The sequence below is a fragment of the Globicephala melas genome, chromosome 11 (assembly GCF_963455315.2).
Source record: "Globicephala melas chromosome 11, mGloMel1.2, whole genome shotgun sequence".
Lineage (NCBI taxonomy): Eukaryota > Metazoa > Chordata > Mammalia > Artiodactyla > Delphinidae > Globicephala > Globicephala melas.
The window spans coordinates 3,483,605-3,507,321 of NC_083324.2; the positions used below are offsets into that span (position 1 = coordinate 3,483,605).

Below are 23,717 nucleotides of genomic sequence, written 5' to 3' on the forward strand. Positions count from 1 at the left end.
TTCTTGGAAAACAGAAAACAAAAACAGGGGGAAGGAAAATGTAAGAACTCAGCACACAGCTGGGGCCCCCAATGCGGGGTCTGGTGTCCATGACCTCACTGACCTACAGCTAGTGCTTCGGTAGGTGGTATGGCTCTGACTCAGTCAGGAAAGTTTAGCAATGTTAGTCTCGTCTGCAAAGCGCATGAGGTGTCATGGGAAGATTTCTGTGTATATTGGAAACATTTACAATTTAAAGCTCTAAATGTTAGTGATCTTGAAAATTCCCCTGTGTGGCTGAAAGAGTAAGATGGGCCACAAGTGATTTCAAAGAGGTCTGGGGCAGGAGAGATGGGAAATTTTCCAAGTACACCTGGCCCGCTAAGGGTCACGTCCTCTGAGGGTTGTTGGGAGAAAAGGATCTATCTGGCATCTATCTTTCCAACCACAGGAAAGGCCTGGAATATTCTGGGGGATGTCCAATTGGTTCTGGCATGCACACACTCCATGCAGAGGTTACAGAAGGAAATTGTAAGATGGGGCTGAGGGTGCTGGTGTGAGCAGAACCAACCCAGATTTTCTCTCTTCTCTTTCACCCTGGGTTCTGCTTCCTCTTTCCTTTTGCCAGTTGGGCCCAGATAATTCAGATTTCCAGAACGTGAGGAATCTTCAGACCCCATGGTTTAGCCGGTGACACCCTATTTTGGCTGTTACAGCTGTGGGACTCCCTCACTCTTAAGCGTTCGGCTTTGCCATGTGGGTCTCCCTGGACCTCCAGCATTGACACCTGCTCTGTCTCCTTGGCCAGGAAAGGTGAAGCTGTGTGACTTGAATCATGTTCCCTCACCTCTCTGAGCCACTCCCAATAGCACCCTGAGCTGCTGGTCTCACGGAGCAGTTAGGGAATCACCAGACAAAAGTGCTTCATGAAGAAACTCTGACAGGCTGTACGGTTAGCGCTCATGGTTAATAATAATGGAGCTCCATCCCAAGATGAGAGCAAGGGTGCAAACAGACAAAGGAGGGATTTAGGAGCTCTTTTGATTCCAAGTGTGAGTGAAACTTTCACTGAGCATTTACTGAGCACCACCTGTATACCAGGGCCCAGGAAGCACCATGGACACAATGATGCACATGATGTATGTGGCCCCCGCCCTTGAGGGCTCACTATCTGGACTGTTCCAGAAACAGAACGTGAGGTCTAAGGGGAGACCCGAAAGATGGAGAACCATCCAGATGGGAGGCGGGAAGGGTTGCTTTCCTGATAGATGGAGCAGCATATGTGAGGGCCCAGGGTCCAGGGGGAAGAAGGGCTTCTGGAAGGTAGAGTTTCAGCACAGAGGTGGAGCTAGAGGGGGATAAATAGTAAGAGAAATGGATAAATAAAATATATGGCATGTTAGGATTTGGTAAGTGCTACAGAGAAAAATAATCAGGAAACAGACTGAGAGTGTGTAGGGGGTAGGGATGGGGGTGCCATTTTTAAAAGGGGGAAGCCTGGGCTGAACAGAGCCAAGGAAGTGAGAGTCATGTGAGTATTTGGGGAAAGGGCATTCCAGGCTGGGGAAAGCAAATGCAAAAGTCCTGAGGCAGGGGTGTCCCTGCACTTGGGAGGAATAACCAGGAGCCAGTGCAGCTGGAACAGAGAGCCCAGGGGAGCATGGTGGAAGGTGAGGTCTTGGAGGTAACAGGGCTCAGACTGCACAGGCTTTGTGGGCCACTATGAGGACTTTGGCTGTTATCCCAGATGAGGTGGGAGCCATGCGAGGGGCGGCCGAACAGAGGAAGGATGAGGGCTGACTTTAACAATATCCCTTTGGGCTCTGTGAGAAGAGGCTGAAAGGTCGAGGAAGGAACAAGGGAGGAAGCGAGAGAGATTATGGTGGCTGGAGCAGGTGGCAGCAGTAGATGTGGCAAGAAGTGATGGGTTTCTGGATGTGTTTTGGAAGTGGAGCCAACAGAAACGAGAGAGAGAGAGAGAAGAGAGGCATGAAGAGGGGAGGGGAGGGGGAAAAGAGAATGGAAAATCCATGGCACACACACCTCTGTTCCCTCCTGGGTCCATGACAGACATCATAAACTGAGACCTTTTCCCCCTTGATCCCAGATTGGTCCTCAAACTCCTCCTTAACCCAAACCTACAAGCCATTATTCCCACTAATCAAGATTGAATACTGAATAAGGTTGGAAAGCAGTCTAGGTTCACACAGGGATGGAAACCATTATTTTGGGACATCTACCACATGCCTGGCACTAGCTAGTTGCTTTTCTCTTTATTTGTTATAATTTTCAAATTAGTTAAGTAATTAAGTTCCACCTTTATTGAGATCTAATTGACATATGCTGCTTGTTTTTCACATTCTCTCGTTTCAGTACTCACAACACACACTGTGTGGTTGGCATCAGCATCCCCATTTCACAGATGAGGAAACTGAGGCTCTGAGAGGTATGGACACTGGTCCAGAATTTCCTAGTTAGGAAGTTTAGCACCAGGGTTCAAACACAGCGGTCACGTATTCCAGTGCCACCCCCAGCTCCCCACTGGACACCTCCCTCCCCACCCTGCCCAGGCCTCACCCACCACACCTGGGCCTCCTGGCCCTGCCAGGTCTACATTCCGACAGGCTGGTAGAGAAAGGTGTGGGCAGAGCACACCTGCAGGCTGAGAGCCCTGCCTGCCAACACCCAGGCCATCACCAGGCGGGGAGTTTGGAGGGGTGCATGCTACGACGTTGAGAGCCGGGCGCTGGCTGGGGGCTGGCCCTGCCTGGCCAAGGTTGTCAGTCTCTTCTCTCCTCTGACACATCTACAAGTTCAGGGCCAAGAATTATTAAGGAAAAGGTAAAACTGAGGACACGGCACCGTCAATACCTGGAGGTGATGCCAAGCTCCAGGAGGTGGGGCTGGCCGTCATCACCTGAGCCACTCTCTTCTCCAATGGGGCATCTTCCACATAATTAGAGAGTAGATGCGTCTGTCTGTCCTGATGTACTGTGGGGTCTCTAAGAGGGTACTGTGGCTTAGGAGGACAAAGAGAATCATGATTCCATGGGGGGCTCCAGAGCCAGACAGCCTGAGCTCAGATCCTGGCTCGGCCACTTACCTGCTGTGGGGCCTCGGGGCAGTTACTTTACCTCTCTGGGCCTCTTTCCAGGTGAAGAGGGAAGAGTGATAGTATCCACCTCAAAAAGTTTGTGAGTATGGTGGGTAGTATACATGTGAAACATTTAGCACGGTAGGTGCCCAGGAGGGCGATAGTAGTACTATTACTATTAGTATTATTAGTATTTCATCATCATCATCATCATTATTCATCCCTGAGTCCTCAAGATCCATGTGGACCTGAGCAGGTGCCCAGTAATTCTGTGGAGAAACACAGTGACAGCCAACCTCCTTGAGGTGGTAGTGGGGGCTGGGGCCTGAAGGGTATGAGCCCATGTCAGTCACCATCTTGCTGTGTGACCTTGGGCAAGTCCAGTGCCCTCTCTGGACCTCCATCTCCCCTTTGTTCACATGCCGACATACACGAAGGTCCTCCCAGCTCTGCGACTCTGTGACTAGACTTTTTATGGGCACCTGCTGTCGGCCCAGCCCAGGGCCACGTGCTTGGTGAGAACTTGATATCAGATTTGGAGGGGGCTCGGGACCTCTGGGCTCCCAGTCCCTTGGAGGGGTGCTTGTTTTCTGAGGAGGGGGGATTGGGTCTTGCTGGCTTTTTCGTTTCCCCACGCGCATCCTCCCACTCCCCCGCAGGCTGAGGTCCACGCTCTCTCCCTGGTGTGCAAAGCTCCAGCCTTTTGGTACCAAGCCTGCTCTCCCTCCTCCTTTCACACTTAAGTTGGCCCCACCTCCTCCAAGAAGCCTTCCTTGACTCAGGCTGAGTTAGTTACCTCCCTGGGCCAACTCATGGCCTTCCCTCATAAGAAGATGGAGTTGGGGGTTCATCTCTCTGCCAGACAGCTCTTGGAGGGCAAGGGCTATGTCTGACCTGTGCTATGTCCCTGGCACCATGGAGTGCCAGCCATGTAGGCACAGGGAGTCCTTGATGAATGAAGGAAGGGAGGGAGGGAGAAAGGAATGAAGGAAGGAAGGTAGGAAGGAAGGAAAGGAGTGGAGGCCACCGAAGGCTCTAGTCTTGGAAGGAAGAGATCTTCGACACTGTCCGCCTGAAGGGATAGGATGCTGCTGAGAAAAAGGCCAAGAATCAGGAGCCACACAGATCAGGATCTAAATCTGGCTCTGCTCTGTCCTAACTAGGCAAACTTCCCCTCCGCGAACCTCAGTTTCCTCATCTGTCACAAGCAGGCAGTCCTCATTGCCTCTCAGGCAGGCCCACATGGAAGCCTGGTTCCCCGAGATCCTGGAGATGGTGTGTGTGTGGTTCTGAAGGGTCCATGCTCAGTGGGTTTCTGTGTCCCTTCTTCTGGCCATGGGCTCCCCAGAACCCTCCCTGCCTCACTGGCTTCCCGGCAGCAGGCCGGCCCTGCCTCACACACAGGGTTAGGGTTAGGGTTAGGGTTAGGGTTAGGCTGCACTGGCCTAGCCCCCTGCACTGAGCAAGGGACGGTCGCCCCACAGGCACCTGCGGAAAGGACAGGTCCTGACGAGGTGCCAGCCTGTGGGAGTCTGAGCAGAAATCCAGGCAGGTTGGGCAGCCCCTGCTCACCCCACCCTGGCCGGGCAACCTCAAGCAGGTGACCAACAACTCTGAGCCTCCATTTTGTCACCTGTTAAGCGGAGATGCTCAAGGCCGTCTCAAAGATTAAAAGAGCTATGGATTCAGAGCTGGGCATGGCCCTCGAGAAGAATCTCACTGTGTGAGAGCCCTTCCCTTTGCTAAGCTAATGCCTTCAGTCCTTCTGACCAAGTTGAGGGCTCAGCGTGGGGCGGGGTGTCCTGGATGCCTCTCTGCCACTGGCCATTCTGTCCTTTAGCAAACCGAAAGCAGGTCTCTGGCTCTGAGCTCCCCCAGGTAACAGAGTCTAGAAAAAATTATTACAAAGCCTTATTCTGTCTTGATTTTATTTGTGTTTCTGGTACCTTCTGTTCATAGCAGCCGTTTCTCAGATGTGACGTGGCTTTTCCTTTCTAAATATGCTGGCCTAAGCAATAGTGTCGGGCAGCAGAGGGGTTGAGCTCAGGGACCCTGGGGCCAGGTGGTTCTGGTTCGAATCCCAGCTCTGCTCCTCCGTTGCCCTGGGCTTTCAGGCAGCTCTCGCCTCAGTTGCCCCGCCTGTACAGCACGAGGATAACCCCAGGACCCCTGTCTGGCCTGAGGGCTGTTATGATGGTTGATGTGTATGCAGTGCCCAGGGCCGGGCCCAGGGCACGGTCAGGGTTACCTCTTTCTGTGAAGACAGTTTAAGAAGTAAGTTGACATAGAGCACGCTTGGGGCTAGTGACTGCAGCCATCATGAGCGGCCTGGAAAACACCAGCCTGCCCCACTCCGGCAGGCCTGCTGCTACCTGCCCGCCTCCCTGGTAAGCTCCCTGGCAGAATCAGTTTTAATCTCCAGGCTGGTAAACAAGCGATCAGGTTTCCCAGGCTTTGTCCTGTTACTTGGAGAAGTTCTCTGGCCCTTCACTGTCCTCCCACCACCCTCCCACCAGCGCGGCCCCCCACCCTGACTCCAAAACCCCGGGTTCCCTCTGACCCTCACCCATGCCTCAGTTCCCTCATCTGTGAGGTGGGCAAGATACCTAGCTCTCATCCCGGAAATGGGCATCACGCTGTGCTGAGAAATGGCTCAAACGCTTGACAGCAGGGCCCCAGAAGATTCCACCGTGCCCTGCACGCTCTTCTGCTCACTCCCCCGACGCTCATCCTTTTCCTCAGCCGGGACCCTCACCCGGAATACCCTCCCGCTATTTCCTGTCCACCCATCTTTCCCACCCCTCTGACATCCCACAGTATGGAACCAAGGGCATTACCTGCTACCTGGCAGGTCGACTAGGGCAAGGAAGGCTAGCAGAGGCAGGCCAGACCTGGGCTACCCACTCATTCGACTCTGCGTGCCTCGGTCTCTGCACCTACAAAGTGGGAACAGTAACCGTTGCTTCCTCACGGGGTTATCCTGGTGGTGCCCTGAGCCACAGGCCTGGTGCACCCTCATGCCCCCATGACTGTATTACTGGCATCATCATCTGTTTGAGAATGAAACGGGAGACAATCCTGCCTCTTGCACGTCGTTTCTGGCACTGTATTCAGTCTTAGCACGTATGGAAAAATTCACCTCATCTCTCGCTCTCCGCACACATCTACCTTGGCAGGCTGTCCCGGTGCCTCTCACCTGCCCACCACCACGTGCCCATCTCCACAGCCTGAGAGCCGCACCCCGCCATCCCACCTCCACCGAGGCCGGAGCCCTGGAGCATGTCTTCCAGACCCCACCTCTGAGCAGCTCCTCCCCTGCCCTCGCCCCTCCCAACTCCCTCCCGCTGCCCCCCTGGTCCCCTGGTCCCCTGGCCAGGCCCTGTGACGTGTGGATCCCCAGATATGCCTCCTGCCTTCCTGGCTGGGCCTCCAGCCTGGAGGCCTCTTGCACTATAGCCCCAGCCCGTACCCGCTGAGATCTTTCTCCTACTTCACAGCCTCGGGCTTTCTGGACAGACCAGGGAGCGGGGGGCGGGGGGCGGCCGGGCCTGGTCTGGATCCTGGCTTCTACCCCTGATGTGCTGCCTGGTCTTGGCCAAGCTGCTGGTCCTCTCACAGCCTCGGTTTCCCTACCCGGAAAACAGGATCATGTTAGAGATCAAGGAAACATAATTGATGGTGTGGTTCCCATACTCCAGGCACCCGGCCAAGCATTTCACCCACATGATCTCATTTTCCCTTCCCAGCTGCACTGTGACGTAGGTAACAACTGTGTGCCAAGCACTGTTCCAAGCACGTTATGTGTATTCACTCATTTACTCCTCAAAACAATGCCATAGGCAAGGGACTGGCATTATCCCCGCTTACTTATGGGGAGATCGAGGCAGGGGAAGGTGGAGTGACAGAGCCGGGCAGTCAGGCTTCAGAACTCATGCACTTGGCCACTGGGTGATATGATCTCTGAGGAGACCAGAGAGCAAGAGTGACTTGTCCAGGTCCACACGGCGGGGACAAAGCAGAACTGAGTCCAAGGATGGAACACTCCAAACCCTACACCCACAAGGCCACCACCTAATAGAGTCTCTGTAGAAGGGATTGAATGGGACTCCCACTGACTAAGGGGAGATCACTTCCTGGGGAATCTGCAGGCTTTTCTCAAGGCCCCCTTTCTGCTTGGGGTGGAAGTGAGCTGTGAGCAAGTGTAGCCCTCCTACCCACCTGGGAGCTCCTTGACTACAGGGACTTGACCTCATTCACCCATCCACCTACCTACCCACTCATCCTTCCACCCATCCACACACGTACCCCATCCATCCACCCATCTATCCATCTGTCCATCCATCCACTCATCCATCCATCCATCCATCCATCCACCCATCCATCCATCCGTCCATCCATCCACAGACCTATCTACCTATCTAGCCACCCATCACCCATCCTTCCTTCCATCTTTCCATCCACGCACAGACCTATCTACCTATCTAGCCACCCATCACCCATCCTTCCTTCCATCTTTCCATCCACGCACAGACCTATCTACCTATCTAGCCACCCATCACCCATCCTTCCTTCCATCTTTCCATCCACACACAGACCTATCTACCTATCTAGCCACCCATCACCCATCCTTCCTTCCATCTTTCCATCCACGCACAGACCTATCTACCTATCTAGCCACCCATCACCCATCCTTCCTTCCATCTTTCCATCCACGCACACATCCATCCACCTACCCACACTCCACCTTTTATCCACCCGCCCACCTGTCTTTCCATCTATTCATCCATTTTTCCTTCCTTTCCTACTTTCCTTCCATCATGCATTCATCCATTCATCTTTCCATCCATCCAGCTAGCATCTCTTCTGTGCTAGACCCGGTGCTGGGCTGTGCTGAGAACCTGGGTGAATTGTCTCCAGTCCCTAATATCCAGGACTCACCCTCCGGTAAGGGAGACGGGGACCTACAATTCAGTGGGATATGGTGTGACAAATGCTATGTAACTGAGGCAGCAGGAAGGGCTACGATACACCAGCAGAGGGGAAGACTCTGCTTAGGGATCAAGGAAGAGTTCCTGGAGGAGGTGTCCTTTGAAGAGCATCTGTATTAGCCAGGGCTCTCTAGAGAAACAGAACCAATAGAAAGTATATATAGAGAGAAAGAGTTATTTTAAGGAATTGGCTCATGTGCTATGGAAGCTGGCACGTCCTCAATCTACAGAGTGGGCCAGCGGGCTGGAGTCCCAGGAAGAGCTAGTGTCACAGTTCAAGTCCGAAAACTATCTGCTGCAGAATTCCCTCCTGCTCAGGGGAGGTCAGTCTTTCTGTTCCATTCAGGTCTTCAGCTGATTGGATGAGGCCCACCCACATTATGCAGGAAAATCTGCTTTACTCAGGGTCCATCAATTTAAATGTGAATCTCATCCAAAAACACTCTCACAGAAACATCTAGTATAACGTTTGACCATATATTTGGGCACTGTGGCCCAGCCAAATTGACACATAAAATGAACCATGACAGTATCTGACATAAGGAGGAACAGGGGTTCAAAGCATTCTAGGCAGTGAAAACCATCCTTACGTTGGTCCAGAGATGGGACGCAGCTTTCGGACAGTGGATTCCGCTAAGGGCAGAGAATGTGGGCAGCAAGGCCAGTGAGTAGGTGATCCTGTGCTGACACGCAGAAGGGAGCAGTTGCTGAATTCTGACTCCCCAGGCAGATCTGGGGGAAATGGGGTGGTTCGCAGCTGACACTGACCCTCTATTCCCTTTCTCCCACCCCAAGGCCTTGCCAGGCCCAAGCCGGATGTGGTGGGCAGGGAAGAGGGCCTGGCAGGCCGGGCTGCCTCCAGCTGCCCCTGGGTTAGGGGCCCTGTGTCTGCTCTCGGGGAGGGCATTCACCCATTCACCGGGCATTCACCCATTCACCGGCATTCACGGCCGGCAGGCCTGGCCGGGTTCACTTGTGCCCCCCTCTCCAAACTCTGATTTCTCTCACCCCCAACTCCACGCCTCTACCTGTGTGCCTCCTCTGTTCTACTTTTGTCCCGGCTGTGTCTGCCCCCTCTCTCTCTGTCTCTGAGATAAATGAGGCATCAATGGCCTTTCATACATCAAATGGCCTCATACATCAATGGCTCTTTCCCTCCCAGACATTCAAGCATCCCAAATACAGAAAATAGGCAGCTGGAAACATCTCAGAGACCACCTTGTCCAACAGCCGGGACAACTGAGGCCTCTGAGTCCAGCCCGAGATTACTCAGCAGGTGCGAGCGGGTAAGGAGTGCCTCCCACTGCCACTGACTCAGGGGTGGGCCATCCACGGGGCTTCTGGAGTCTGGGACCCCCTCTCCTTCTCTCCAGCTCCCACAGCAGCTAAACCCAGAAAGAGCAGCAGAACCTTGAAACAGCAGTCAAACCCAAGGCTTGCAGGAGGGGCTGGTCGCCGAGGGCCTAGGGCTCTGCTTGGTGAAGAACAGGCTCCTTGAAGTCTTCGGGCAAGAGAACACGCAGGCCTCCAGGGGAGGAGGTCAGGGGCGGTGCCACATGTGGGCCTCTATCTCTCGGCCTCCGTGACCCCGCCCATCCTTGGAGGCCAAGGCTGGGGCCTGGTTGGGACGTCCACGACCCAGCCCCTCTCTGGCCTGCACCCTCAGAGGCACCACACATCCCGCTCTTCTGTCCGGCTCAAACCCAAGGCCTGAGGCCCAGGAGCATGGAGTTCTAGCTATGTGGCCCTGGGCGAGGCAAGCCCCCTCCTCGTAGGGATGGAGCTAATCCCCCTCCTGAGCAGGGCTCTGGGGACAACCAGGTGCCAAGTTCCTGGCATTAGTCTCCGTGTGCCTCACTTTTCTGATCTGTAAAATGGGGAGAGTGGCATCTGCTTCCTAGAGCTGCTGTGAAATCGAGTGAGTTCAAGGTAGAAGTGCCTAGAACAGTGCCGCACAGAGCAGAGGCCATGGCCCTCCTCCTCCCCCTGTTGGTGCTGTTATAATCCCTGTACCCACCCGACCAGTGGCAGGGCAAGACAGAGAAGATGCTGATTACGTGTGTGTCTGCTCTGGAGAAATGGCTGATGCTGCGATCTTGCTAACAGGGCCACCCAGAGAGCAGGAGGCCTGGACACTCGCCCCAGCTCTGCCGGGTGACCACAGGCAATCCCTGACTCACCCTGTGCCTCAGTTTCCCCATCTGGGACATGATTTCACCCCAAGGCTTCTTCCAGCTCTGACATGAATCGAATCTGGGAACTTTTGGCAGAAAGCTCAGCCCACCTATTTAATGTGAATTGTTGGGCAGACCACCATGCTGGTCCGAGAGTAGCAGTGCCAAGATCAGACCCAGGCTGTCTGACCCAATTACCAAGCTCTTGCATCAGCCTGCCATATCCCCCTCGAGGGTGGGCCCCTTGAATCGCCTCACGATGGGTCGCTCTGAAGCCGCTGGGGACATGGGAGGCAGAGAAAGATGGAGGTTGAAATAGATAAAGCAACAGGGTAGGGTGGAAGGGACCAACAGGGTCCTTGGCACTTGGTGACACCCCAGATAAGATTTCCAGCAGGGCCTGCTGTGGTCTGAGCCCTGAGCTGTCTCTGAGGGTGACCTGAATTGGCTCTTGTGCCCGGTTTGTGCTTGTGTCAAGCCGGTGTCTCTTGCCCGAGCGACGACGTGGGGGTGGGCAGGCTCCCCTGACAGCGGCCGCCCCTGGCAGGGTGGGCGGGGCCTGTGCCAGGCACCAAGGGCTGAAGGTTTTGGTGGGTGGGTGTGGGGTGCGGGCTGTGGAAACCCTGCGAGAAGCAGCTACCTCTCCTGGGGAGGCGGAGGGCGGAGGAGACGGGCAGGTGAGGGGTTTTCCTCAGCCCCGTCCTTGGGGCGACGTGACCCCGTGTCTGGTGCGTGAGCTGACCGCCGGCTGTGTCCGTGCTACGCCCCAGGGCCCTCCCAGTGTGGGGACAGCGCCAGCAGCCAGCGGCCCTGGGCTCCAGGCTGCTCCCTGGTGCCCTTGCCGGCTGTGCTCTGCCCACACCGGGGAGGGGAGATGCAGGTCAGGGCACCTCCCACATCTTCTCCCACAGGAGCCGAGAGAGCCGGGTGGCCCAGGGTCGTACAGCCAGCGCACGGTCCGTGGCTAAAGCTCCGTCTGCTGTGGCTTGCGGCTGTGCCCTCCTGACCCCTCATTCTCATAGACACTGGGCCCTCAGGGCCGCACTGAGCACCTGGCCCAGGGCAGGGGCCTAGCACATGCTCGTTGAACGAATGAATGAATCAGTCAATCAATCTGGACAAAACTGGAGTAGAAGCACCTCAGGATCATTAAATATCAGATGCTCTAAACAATGTTCAAGCCTCCCTCTGAGCAGGTACCATGATTATCCCCAAATTACAGTTGAGGAAACTGAGGCTTCGAGTGGAGTCTGGCTCAGGACCGGCTTCTTCAGCAACCCGGGCAGGAGGTGTCTTATGGAGCCAGGCAGTCCCCCTGTGACTTGTGTGTTGTGTCCCTGGACTACCTTCCCAGGGGACATCATGTCAAGGCCCCCTCCTGGCTGCCCCCCAAGGGCTGAGACGGCCTCAGTGCTAGCCTGGCTGCGTGGTCTCTTCCCCTTCTGTTTGCAGATCTTAATATAAAGGAGGCTGTGAGCCACATCATTTGGGACGCAGTAGGGGGGTTTCTGCCCCTCAGAAGCTGGCTAATCCCAGAAAAACTCCTTGATCTCTCTGAGCCTACTTTCTCATCTGTAATATGAGAACCAGAATCACACCTGCCTGAACCATTGGGAGTGAAACAGGAGCAGCAGTTTAAGTAAGAGCATTTCCGTGGACCACTATACATCGGTGAAGAATCAATGTCCTGCAGCTACATGTACCAACTTGCTGAACCTCAGAAATACACTGCGGAGGGAGAAAAGGCAAGTTCCAGAAGAGAGTGTTCGTGTGGTCCTCTTTATAGAAAGATTAAAGACACACACGACCTTTGGTACATGTTATTTGTAGATACATACATAAGTATTAATAGTAAAAGAATAAAAATACATTTGAACGAGAAACACCAAGTTCAAGACTTAGTTACCTTTGCAAAGACTGAGAGGAGCCCAGAGGTGTGTGTTCAACTTGTACGATGTACCCAGATGTCTCAGCATCCTTTGTCCCACCTGTGCCTCATCCAGGCGAGTGATGCAAGAAGATGGGAACAGCATGGTGGCAAGGACGGAGAGAGCGGGTGTTTTGCAGGTATATTTTGACAGGCATTGCCTCTGGGTTGCCTGTGCCTTTGGGCAACTGACTTGACCTTACTGAGCTCAGTCCCCTTGTCTGTGAAATGCGGACACACCTGCATGGAGGGCCGTGGGGGCGCAGTGCAGTAATGCCCGTATGGCATTCAGCATGATGCCTGCCTCGCCAAGGTGCTCATTCAGCCGTGATGGCCTTAACCACTGTGGTCTGTGCAAGTGTGGGGCGGTGGAAGAGGGGAGAATCTGTGTGAGGCTCTGGAACTTGGGGCTCTGAAGCTGGGGCAGACCCCCAGGAGCCCCCCAGTAGCCCAGGGCCTCTGCAGCTCTCCCTGTGGAAGGAGGTCACGCCCAGGGACATTTTGCTCCACTGCAGTCCCCCAAAATCCCTCCCCGTGTGACTCTCGGGCCCCACTAATTGGTCATAAGGTTGACCTTGAGCACAGAGGCTGAGCCACACGACTCCACACGCCCTCCTCCCACGTCGTGAAGCCCTGGACCTGCGGGGATCTCCTGCTGGTGGTGACAGAGGGGCAGCACCTGCAGCCCAGTGCACCCCAGAAAGCCAGGCCAAGGGCTGCTGCACCCGCATCTGTCTGGGCCCCGGGCACGCACTTACAAGGCCTGGGAGTAGGCCTTGGCCAGGCCTTCCAGCCCTGAACCTTGGTTTCCTCATCTGTCAAATGGGGATATGATTATGCCCACTGCAATCAGATGATGGATGGACATTGCTTGACCGGAATAGAGCTACTTTTAGTACTAGTAATGATCTCAAGGGCATCTCCAGACCCTGTCCCTGACACAGGACCATACTTTGAAGCACTGCGAGGGCTGTTTCATCCACTGCTGGATCCCAGTGGCCAGCTCAGGCCATGGCACACAACACAGTGCGTGAACAATTGCTTTGTGTCAAGTAGGAGTTGGAGAGTGTGTCTCAGGAGGCATGGGCTTGAGCCCCCACATCTGCCCTGATCCCTGTGTGACACTGTCCCCCACCTGCCTAGTTCTCCTGGACGTCCACACCAGCTCAAACACCACCTCCTCCTGCGGCCTCCCCTGATTGCAGGGCCGGGAGCTTTCTCTCTCTCCTAGGTCCTTTTGCCCTTTGTCCCAGTACTCCTGACACATCAGCCGTGTATGTGAGGCCTTGGCTGGTGTGCGAGGCCCTGGCTAAGGAGGCTCTGTCCAGGTTGGGCAGCTTGTTCATCCTGCGTGGCCCACAGGGCTTGCCCACCTAATGAACTCTCTGAATGGATGGAGTTCTTTCTCTGCTTACCTCACCCCTGCACACCAAGGCCTTGCACAGGGCCTGGCACACCGGATGACTGGAGGGTGGGCAAATAGACAGAAGTTCTTCCCTGTTACTTGCCCTCAACTGCCCGTGTGCCTCCAAGGTGAGTCCCAGAGATTCTCTCCTGATAGTCACACCCTTGTGCAGCCCCTCCCACCAAGCAGGGCTGTGTAACCCATAGGATATTGCAGAAAGGATGGTGTGTGACTTCCGTGGTTGAGTCACACAGCGTTGCAGCTTCCGTCCTACTCGCGGGGAGGCAGCTGCCATGAGGGCAGCAGCCGTTGCAGAGGGCCTGAGGCCTCCCACCAGCAGGCAGCACCGACAGCTGGCCCTGTGAGCCGGCCACTGGGAAAGCAGGCCCTCCAGGCCCAGTCAAGGCTTCTGAGGACAGCGATCTCATGAGAGACACCCCCCTAGACCAGAGCACCCAGCTAAGCCACTTCCAAATTCCTGGCCCACAGAAAACACAAGCTATAAGCAATGTTTGTTGTTGTTCGGGGTAACGTGTTACACAGTGATGGGTAACTGACACAGGCAACCTTGGGTCAGAAGGATTCATGCAGGAGCCACCCCCGGGGCACCGGGAGACGACTTGCCAGGTACAGATGATAGGCAGGGGCCTGACCCTCCCACCCTGGACCACGGTGGGGAGGCATGAGCCTGAGGCCTGAGGAGGCCGGGAGAGCTCTCTGTCCCAGGCCTCAGCTGGGAACTTTCTGTTGCCAGGAGGCAGATCTGACTGTTATCAACACTGTTTGTCCCTCTGGGGCAATGTGAATGGAGCTCCTCAAAAGCAGAGAGGCCTCCCTGGTGTCCGGGGCGGAGGACTGAGAGTCTTATTAATCAGAACTGCTGCAAGGCCTGCTGGGTAACCAAGTCAGACTCTTGTTCTGTCTTTTGGGGTTTTTGGTTTTGGTTTTGGTTTTGGTTTTTTTGCAGCATCAAACCCCAAAAGTCGGGACTTCCCTGACAGTCCAGTGGTTAAGACTTTGCCTTCCAATGCACGGGGTGCGGGTCGGATCCCTGGTCGGGGAGCTAGGATCCCACATACCTCACAGCCAAAAAACCAAAACATGAAACAGAAACAATATTAGACTTTAAAAATAGTCCACATTGGGCTTCCCTGGTGGCGCAGTGGTTGAGAATCTGCCTGCCAATGCAAGGGACACGGGTTCGGGCCCTGGTCTGGGAGGATCCCACATGCCACGGAGCAGCTAGGCCCGTGAGCCACAACTACTGAGAGTGCGCGTCTGGAGCCCGTGCTCCGCAACAAGAGAGGCCACGATAGTGGGAGGCCCACGCACTGCAATGAAGAGTGGCCCCCGCTTGCTGCAACTAGAGAAAGCCCTCCCACAGAAACGAAGACCCAACAAGCCAGTAAATAAATTAAAAAAAATAGTCCACATCAAAAAAAATCTTAAAAACAAAAGCCACAGTTTCCCCGAATTCAGTCACACCCAGGTATGACTAGGATGTCCTCTCTGCCAGGCCCCAAACTGGGCAATGGGTGCTGGTCATGCAGAGGTGCGTGAGTCTCTGCCCTCTGGAAGCTCAGCCCGGACCAGCCGATGTTGAAGGAGGGCCCAGTCCACGCAGGGGCTGCAGGCACAATCGTCCCCTCCACTACCACCGCTGTAGCACTGCCCACTCGCCTGGACTATTGCAGTAGCCCCCTCACTGGTCTCCATGCTCTGTCCTTGTCCCCTGCAGTCTGTTCTCTTCCAAATGGAACTCAAAGTGGTCTTTACAAACGTAAATCAGACGCTGTCACTCTCCTGCTCAAAACCCTCCACTGACCCTGACAGAAAAACGAAAACTTACCTTAACGGTGGAAAGCTCTGGGGCCACTGCCTGACCCACCTGAGATCACAGACGGTGGGACCACCTGCCATCCTGGGCATCTCTGGGTGGGATGTGATACGTGAGGCACAGCCCTACCTGCAAAATCTTGACTTGGTGAATTCGATGCGTTTCGCTTCATACGACATCAGGACACATTAGGTGACACCACAAGGAAACCAGTAGACACTACAGCTGTCCTGGACCCCATACTCAGTGTCCCCAGACACACCCCAAACGCCCCCCGACAGGACAACAGGAAAGTGTGTAAAGTGTGTTCCGCCCGGAGCTGAGGCTCCTGCATCCTGGCGCTTCCTGCGGGTGTCAGGCTGAGCAGAAGCAGCCCTGCCCGAGAACGCTGTCTGGCCCCGTGTCCACAGAGCTCCAGGACACCCGAACCAGCCTGCGGCGATGGATGGATCCTTGGCTGCCTTGGGCGGGGTGGGGATCGCCTGGGAGAGTGAAGGGAACCTTCTGGGTGGGTGGGAATGTTCTCTATCTTGACCTGGGTGGTGATTGTATGTGTACAGATTCACCAAGCTGCATCCTGAAAATCTGTTCACTGAATGTGCGACAAACCTCAATTTAATAAGGCAATCGAATGAATAAACTTTTTACAAAGTCTGTGTCAGGGGAGACAGGTGGGAGACTGTTCTAGCTTAAAAGAATTTGACATAGTCGTCAAGTGCGACATGTAATCCTTCATTAGATCCTGGGTCCAGGAAAGAAAAGAAGGAAGGAGGGAAGACCCAGCCACATGAGACATTCAGGGTCAACTTGAGAATGGATTGAGAATTAGGGAATCATTTTAATTTTCTCTAGTAATAATGGTAATGTACTTATGCAGAGGAATGTCCTCGCTCTTAGGAGACATATGATCAAGTATTTAGGAGTCAGAAGGCATAAAGTTCTCAAGTTTTCTTCAGATGCTAAGGGGAGGGCTTCCCTGGTGGCGCAGTGGTTGAGAGTCCGCCTGCCGACACAGGGGACATGGGTTTGTGCCCCGGTCCGGGAAGATCCCACATGCTGCGGAGCGGCTGGGCCCGTGAGCCATGGCCGCTGAGCCTGCGCGTCCGGAGCCTGTGCTCCGCAACGGGAGAGGCCACAACAGTGAGAGGCCCGCGTACCGCAAAAAAAAAAAAAAAAATTCTAAGGGGAAAATGAGTGTGTGTGTGTGTGTGTGTGTGTGTGTGTGTGTGTGTGTGTGGCGGGCGGCAGGCGGGTGGCAGGGGAGCGAGTTCCCCGGTGGCCTAGTGGTTAGAATTCCCGGCATTCACTGCTGTGGCCTGGGTTCAGTCCCTGTTTGGACAACTAAGACCCTGCAAGCCAAAAAAAAAAGAAAGAAAAAAGCACACCTATGTGAAGATAAGGCAAATATGCCAAGACATTAACAGTGGTTGTGGGATTTCCCTGGTGGTCCAGTGGGTAAGGCTCTGTGCTCCCAAGTGCAGGGAGCCCAGGTTTCTATCCCTGGTCGGGGAACTAGATCCCGCATGTAAGCCTCAACTAAGCGTTTGCATGCTGCGACTAAGACCCAGTGCAGCCAAAATAAATAAATATTAAAAAACCAAACAACCTAGTGGTTGAAACTAGGTGGAATATATGAGTGTTTATTCTATATTCTTTCAAAGGTTTCAAATTTTAGGACATTTTTGTAATAAAAGTTGGGGTACAATGAATAAAATCTAAAGGTCTGGCTGTGGCCTGTGTGGTCCTGTGTCATCCTGCCCCTGCCATCCCTGATGTCATCCCCTGTCACTCTCCCCCTCACTCTCCCTGCTCCAGCCACACACGCACACACACACGCACGCGCACACACATGTACACACATGCGCACATATGCACACGCACGCACACGCACGCACGTGCGCACATATGTACACACATGCGCACACATGCACACACGCACACACACTGGTCCAGAATACACCAAGCTCCCTCCTGCCTGGGCCTTTGCACTGGCTGTTCCCTGTGCCTGCAACACCCTTCCCCTCAATTACCACACGGCTGGCTCTTGTCACTCAGGTCTCAGCTCTGATCCCAGGGGGACTCAGTAGCTCAGTGCTGTCCCAGGGACCCCAGCACTTTCTGACTTCCCACCCTCGGCAATGACACCTTCCTCAGCATGTCAGAGACACCTTCCCTCATGGACACAGATGACGGCTCCAGCTCTGGTTACCAAGTGCCCTCAGCTGGGAGAGACGGGGCAACAACTTCCTCCCCTGAACAGTGAGGTGTCCTTCTCTTCTCCCCATGAGGAAAACCTTTCCCAAAAGCCCCTCAGCAGACTCTCTCTTACGTTTCATTGGCCAGAACCTGGTGGCACACCCACCCCAGACCTGTCACTGGCCATGGGCAATGGGGAGGCTTGTGCTCCCTCCCCCTAAAGCAGAGTCCTCTTGGCCACAGGAGGTGGCTACCGGGGAGACCACGCCGGGGTGGTTCTCCCACGTGTCTGGAACTTGGAGATGACAAAGCTCATTTTGCATCTGTGCCTTCTTTTCATTCTTCCAACAGGCCAAGGGAGCAGCTGGTAGTCTCAAGTTCCATTTTACAGATGGGCAAATGGAGGATCAGAGAGGCAGAATGACTTACTGAGTCTTGGCTGGTCCAACTCCAAATCCCCTGTAAGTACAGAAGCTGCAAGGGCAGGGTGGGAAAAATGTCACGGACGTCCAGGAGCTGGGGGTTCCTTGGGACTGGGAAATGCAGCAGGCTTCCCGGAGGGGGTGGCCCTCGATGGTGCCTGGAGAATGGAGGGTGTTCAGCAGGGACTGGACAAAGTGTCAGATGAAGAGAACAGAGTGACCAGGGCAAGGAGGGGCAGAGCAGAGGGCACATCTGGGCACCAAGGAGGGGGAGAGCTGGAAGGAGGGTGTGGCCAGATGTCAAGGCCTCCTGGAGCACCAAAGGAGGGGCTGTTCTCTGTTCTGCAGGTAGCGGGGAGCCACCGAAGGTTCTGGGGGCCGAGCCTTGCAGAGCGAGCTGAGAGAGGAGGACTAGAGGGGTGAGGTGGAGGCTAGGAGACTGTGGCAGAGGCTGACACAGAGCTGCGCACGTGGAGAGGACAGTCGGGGGCCACTGCTTTGGGGAGAAAGTCTCGACTTCCGGGGGATTGGGCCTCATCTGTGAAGTGGCATCTGCAGTGCCCCCGCCTCGTGGGGCTCTCACGAGGACTGAAGTTCTAACAGCGCCTGCGCATGGGGGCCTCCCCTGCCTGGGCCCTGGACTGAGAACTGCACTTTCTTCTCGTCGCACTGAATTCCTGCAGCCCCCTGTGAGGGTCGCGTTATTTGAAAAGCCGCCTCCACCACACACAGCTAGGGAAGGGGCCTGGCCGCGGTGTCCTGGAAATCGGGGCCTTTGCCCCAGCTGTCATGTGACCGCGTGCCTGAAGCCCGGCTGAGTCAGGCCAGCCCAGCTCAAGGGACCTGCAGTGGCCTCTGATGACCTCACCCACCTCCAGCCCACCTCTGGGCCACCTCTCGGGTCCCCCATCCCTGTCTCTGTCCCAGCCTCATCTCCCAGCCCCAGCTCCCTTCTAAGAGTGCCTCTTCCCTCTGGCCAGGCAGAGGGATCTGAGCTTCCTGGAGGCCAAGAAGACAGGCTTGGTGCCAGGCGCCTCCTGCCAACCCCAGGGCACACCAATTTTGGTCTCAAGGAAACCTCCCACTTGGAAGAAGTACCTGGAGTCGGCAGTGAGCTGAGGATTTCCTTCCACTGCTGGCTGATGCAGTTCTATCAGTCATGGAAATTGGCACAGGGTACAGCTGTTCGCAGCAGAACCACCGTTGGCAACAACGGCCTCAGGTAAGCCTCTGGCTGGCGTCTTCTGAGATGCTTTGGGTGCAGGATGGGGGGGTTGCCGGCTTCTCAGGTTCGCCTAGGTTTGGAGGCCCCTTAGGCCTAGACGCTAAGTCTCTGCTGCCTGATAGTCCCCTGTTAGGACACTGGGACTCCACTGAGGCTTGTCTCCTGTGGCTTCTTGGGCTGAGAGCCCACCACTGTTCCATCCTCCCCGTGAGCCTGGGGAGGGGGTGCAGGGGTGCAGGGGGTACAAAGAGGGCCAGACTCTGCCCCCAGCCTCAAGGAGCACAGGAGTAATTGCACAAAATGCACAATGGTGAGACAAATTACCAAGCTCTGTCCCCTAATTCAGGAGGAGCCCTCTGCTTGGCCTGGGGAATAGGGGGGTGGACCCACAGAGGGGCTGCTGAAGCAAAGGCATAACAGTGGGAAAAGCCTAAAGGAAGGAGAATCCTTTCATGTGGCCGGTCAGAAGAGTTTAGGGGAGGCAGCTGGCAGTCCCGGTGGAGAGGTAGGCTTATGAGAACTTGAGGGCTGGGCTGAGGGATTTGATCATTCGAAGGGCAATAGGGAGCCACTGAAGGTTCTTTAGCAAGAGAGTGACATGTGAGTTGGCTTTTCCCCGGGAGCTCAAGTGGAAGTGAGCCAGTGAGGAGGGTTCTGGCAGAGGCCGGGCAGGAGGCAGGGCCTGAGTCAGGGACAGGCCTTGGGCATTGCATCCCCATGGCCTGGGGACAGGGACTGATGGGGCATTTAAGCCCCAGTGAGGATCAGGAAGAGGCCAAGAGAGGGGACCCTCTAGGAGTTCAAGATGGCTGGGCTTAGCCCCTTTCTGGCACAGGTAGGGTAACCAAGGTCCGAAGAGGGCCAGGGTCCCGCAGCAAGTCTGTGGCAGTTCCGGGCCCCAACCCAAGGCTGCGAGCTCCTCAACCCAGGCTCTGTCTGCTCAGACAGCCACCCCCTGCCCCCACCGCTCTGGAATCAGGCCGCCAGGATTCCAGTCCTGGAATTCTAGTCCTCCCAGGTTCTGTCACACAGGGCGGATTGCTTCATTTCCCTGTTGGCAAAGTGCAGACGATGACAGCACCTGCCTCGCTGGGCTTCCGTGAGGATTAAATGAACTAACGCGGTCGGTCGGAGAGCTGAGAATAGGAGCTGCACTCGGGCAGGGCTCAGGGGCCTTCCCGCCACCGTTACCCTGTCCTGTGTCCCTCGTGCCCCTCACCTTCCTTCCTCCACTCCACAGACAACTCTTCCCCCATTTTCTTTTCCCCTTCTTAAAAGAAAACAGAAAACAAAAAAAACAGGTATTCACCTGGTCAGGTGTGTTTCACGAAAACAAAAAGATCAAACTCACAGCTCCCTGGGGGATCCGCCAGCCAAGGGGAGCCTCTCCCACCCACATGCTGATCACTGAGCCCTCCCTCCTCGAGGTCCCCCTGCTCCTTCTGCCCAAAGAGTCTGAAGCTACCACAGCTCCACTGCACAGGGGAAGAGGCCATAGCCCAGAGAGGTGAGGTCATTTGCCCAAGGTCACACAGCTTGGACGTATGAGAGCTGGGGCTGTCCTACCCCAGAGCCTGTGTGCTGGGCCCCAGTGCTATGCTGGGGCGAAAGGCTAGCCCTTGGGGGCATTTACCCAAGAAGATTTCACTCATTCATTGGTTCATTTATTCATTTGTCCATGGTCTCTGTGTCTCTTCATGGATCTCACGTTTCTTGAAGATGTAGACTGTACTGTTTACTTCTGTATCCCCCAGACCGTCGGGGCATAGGAGGTGCTCCTAATAGAACTGAAGAAATGCATACATAAGAGAATATTGGGGAACATAATACGTCCACACTGCATGCCTTCCCTTGCTCACCAGCTCACTCCCTGAGCCACTGTGCTCAGACTTCCATCCCCTGCACTCCACAGAATCCCATCTCCAGGGCCATTGATGGCTGGCCTCCAGGTGGACACATCCAGTTGTCACTGTCAATCCTCTTCCACTGACTCGGTTAACCCCTCCTCCTCCTTCATGATTCCCATGCTCTTCCCTGGGCTCCCAGGACATGCCCTCTTCCCTCAATCGCCCCCACTCGTCTTCAGGCCCCTTTATGAGCTCCTCTTCTGAGGTCCACTCCTTCAAGGCTGGGGTTCCCTTCTCTCTCAACATGCTCTCTCTTGGGTGTTCCCATGGATTCCCTGGGATCTAAAACACTAGTCAAGGAGGGCATGAAGGGTACCTAACCCCAAGCCACCAACAGGAGACCCTCTATAACTAAGACATGGAGAAGGGAACTAATCTCAGGTGAGATAAAATTGGTGGTAAAAATCACCAACCCCACAAGAGGCCTCACCTTCTTTCTTTCACCTTTGACGCAGGAGCAGGAGAAGACCAGCACTTAGTGGGCATCCTCTCTGTGGTAGGCACTGTCCAAAGTGTTCCTTACTCCTCCCCAGCCAAAGAGGATTGGAAGAGGAGGTATTAGTTAGCTCTAGCTGCGTAACAAACATCTGGAAACTAAGTGGCTTAAAATAGTAGCGACTTATTTGGCTCACAATTTCATGGGTTAGCAATTTGGGCTTGGCTCAGCTGGGTGGTTCTCTGTTGGCCTGAGTCTATGGTAAGCTGGTGGGCTTCTCCACATGGTCTCTCATCTGCCAGTGGGCTAGCTGGGCTTTTTCATGTGGCAGGGGAAAGGTTCTGAGACAGCAAGAGCAGAAGCTGTAAGGCCTCTCATGGCCCAGACTTGAAACCGGCACATCGTCACTCCCGCTGCATTCTATTAGCCTGAGCAAGTCACAGGGCAGCCCCGAATCATGGCGGTAGCAGCAGACCCCACCTCTTAATGGGGAGGACTACACAGCATCAAGGTCATCTGCCAATCTGCTGCGGAGACAGTCTTCATTTTACAAAGGAGGCTCGTAGTGACAAAACAGCCGGGTGGACTCCAGCCCACTGACCCTCCCAAAGACACAGACCTGTGGGCCTTTGAGCTCGGAAAGGCAGGCCTCACCGAAGAGGCTGTTCAGAGGGGTCCCAGGCAGGCCGGTGACAAGCAGGCGCTTGACTCAAGAGGAGGATTAAGGACACTAAATCCGTCCTGAGGTTTGAAGGGTGGCCAAAGCAGCAGGGCACCGCTCCAAGTGCAGGCCTCCCTCCAAGGGAGGGGAGCACAGTGGCCTCCCCACCCGACTGCCTGGCTCCAGCCTTGCTGGCCCAGCCCACTGGGAATCTGAGTAGCCAGCATGTGCCAGGCCCAGGCATCTGATGACCGGCAATGGTTCCTGCCCAGACTAGCAGGGCACACAGGTGCCACTGACAAGAGCCCTTGGTGTTTCCCCTGTGGGTGTCCTAAGGGCCAAGCCTGAGAAAAATGAGGCTTTGGAGTCTGCCTGTGTAGAGCCCAGCATTCCTGCTTCCCAGTAAGGGTCAGGCCTTGGGCAAGCTACTGCTTTCTCTGGGCCTCGGTTTCCTCCTCTGTAAAATGGGATTGAAGATGATGCTTTCCTCACAGGAAGGTGACAAAGATTCAGGAAGACAAGCACATAAAGTGCTTCACTCTGGGCTGGGCAGATGCAACATTGTCCAGAAATGGTAGCCGTCACCAGCTATAGCCTAGGGCCCTCAGTCCTCTCTCCAAGGCCCGAGCCCCAATGTGACTGGGGATTAGAAAAGCGATGTGATGCCTATACCACATAGTACACGTCACCCCTCGGGGCTGGAGCAGCCCGCATCCATCAGACTGATTTTTCTACGGTGGAGCTTGACTATTCAAGGCACCTGGGCTCAAGTTTCCAGACAGCTTCATAGAATTTCAAGTTTTCCCACTAAATCAGTTTTTTTTTTTTTCTCAATTTCATTTTTCAACAAATTGATGGCTGTGAGAAGCACAGATAAGGGGTCCTTCGGATCATCGTAATTATTCCTCAGCAGTTCTCAGTCCTGGCTGCATGTTAGAATGAGGTGGGGAGCAGGTTAAAATGCAGATTCTCGCACCTGACACCAGACCAAAGGAATCAAGTTTCAGGAAGTGGGTCCCCAGGAACAGCATTTAAAAAACGCTTCCAAGGTGAGTCTGATGCATAGGCAGGGATGAACCATATTCTAGAGATTATAAAACAGGGAAGGGGCTTCGCTGGTTTAGGAGGGTCAGGGAATACTTCTCCGAGGGCGAGACCAAGCTTGAGCAAACTGACTGGGTAAGAAAGGGGAGGAAGAAGGTTCCCAGCAGAGGGGACAGTGGGCACCAACTCCTCAAGGCAGGAAGACACTCAACGGCAAGTTAAGGGAACGGAAAGGTCCCGGGTGGGCTGGAGCAAGGGCGAGCTGCCTCCTTGGGTTCTTCTTTGGTGGGGTTCAGGGGGTAGATTTGAGACCGGGACCTTCCTGAGGGCAAAATCTGTGTAAAGAGGCTCTTTCTTCCCAGAGAAAAGGGAGCAGCAAGGCCAAGGGAGGGGAATAAATTAAAATCAACACGTGGGGGCTT

At 54.8% G+C, this 23,717-nt stretch overlaps 1 protein-coding gene across 1 annotated transcript in view; it reads left to right on the forward strand.

Annotated features, from left to right (window-relative positions):
* The window catches only part of SLC6A6 (solute carrier family 6 member 6), a 265,923-nt gene that overhangs the window by 151,297 nt on the left and 90,909 nt on the right, over positions 1-23,717 (forward strand). The window contains exons 5-6 of the mRNA XM_030849523.3: positions 17,952-18,061; positions 19,003-19,244. The gene's annotated coding sequence lies outside the window, so the exon portion shown is untranslated. The remainder of the gene's footprint in view (positions 1-17,951; positions 18,062-19,002; positions 19,245-23,717) is intronic.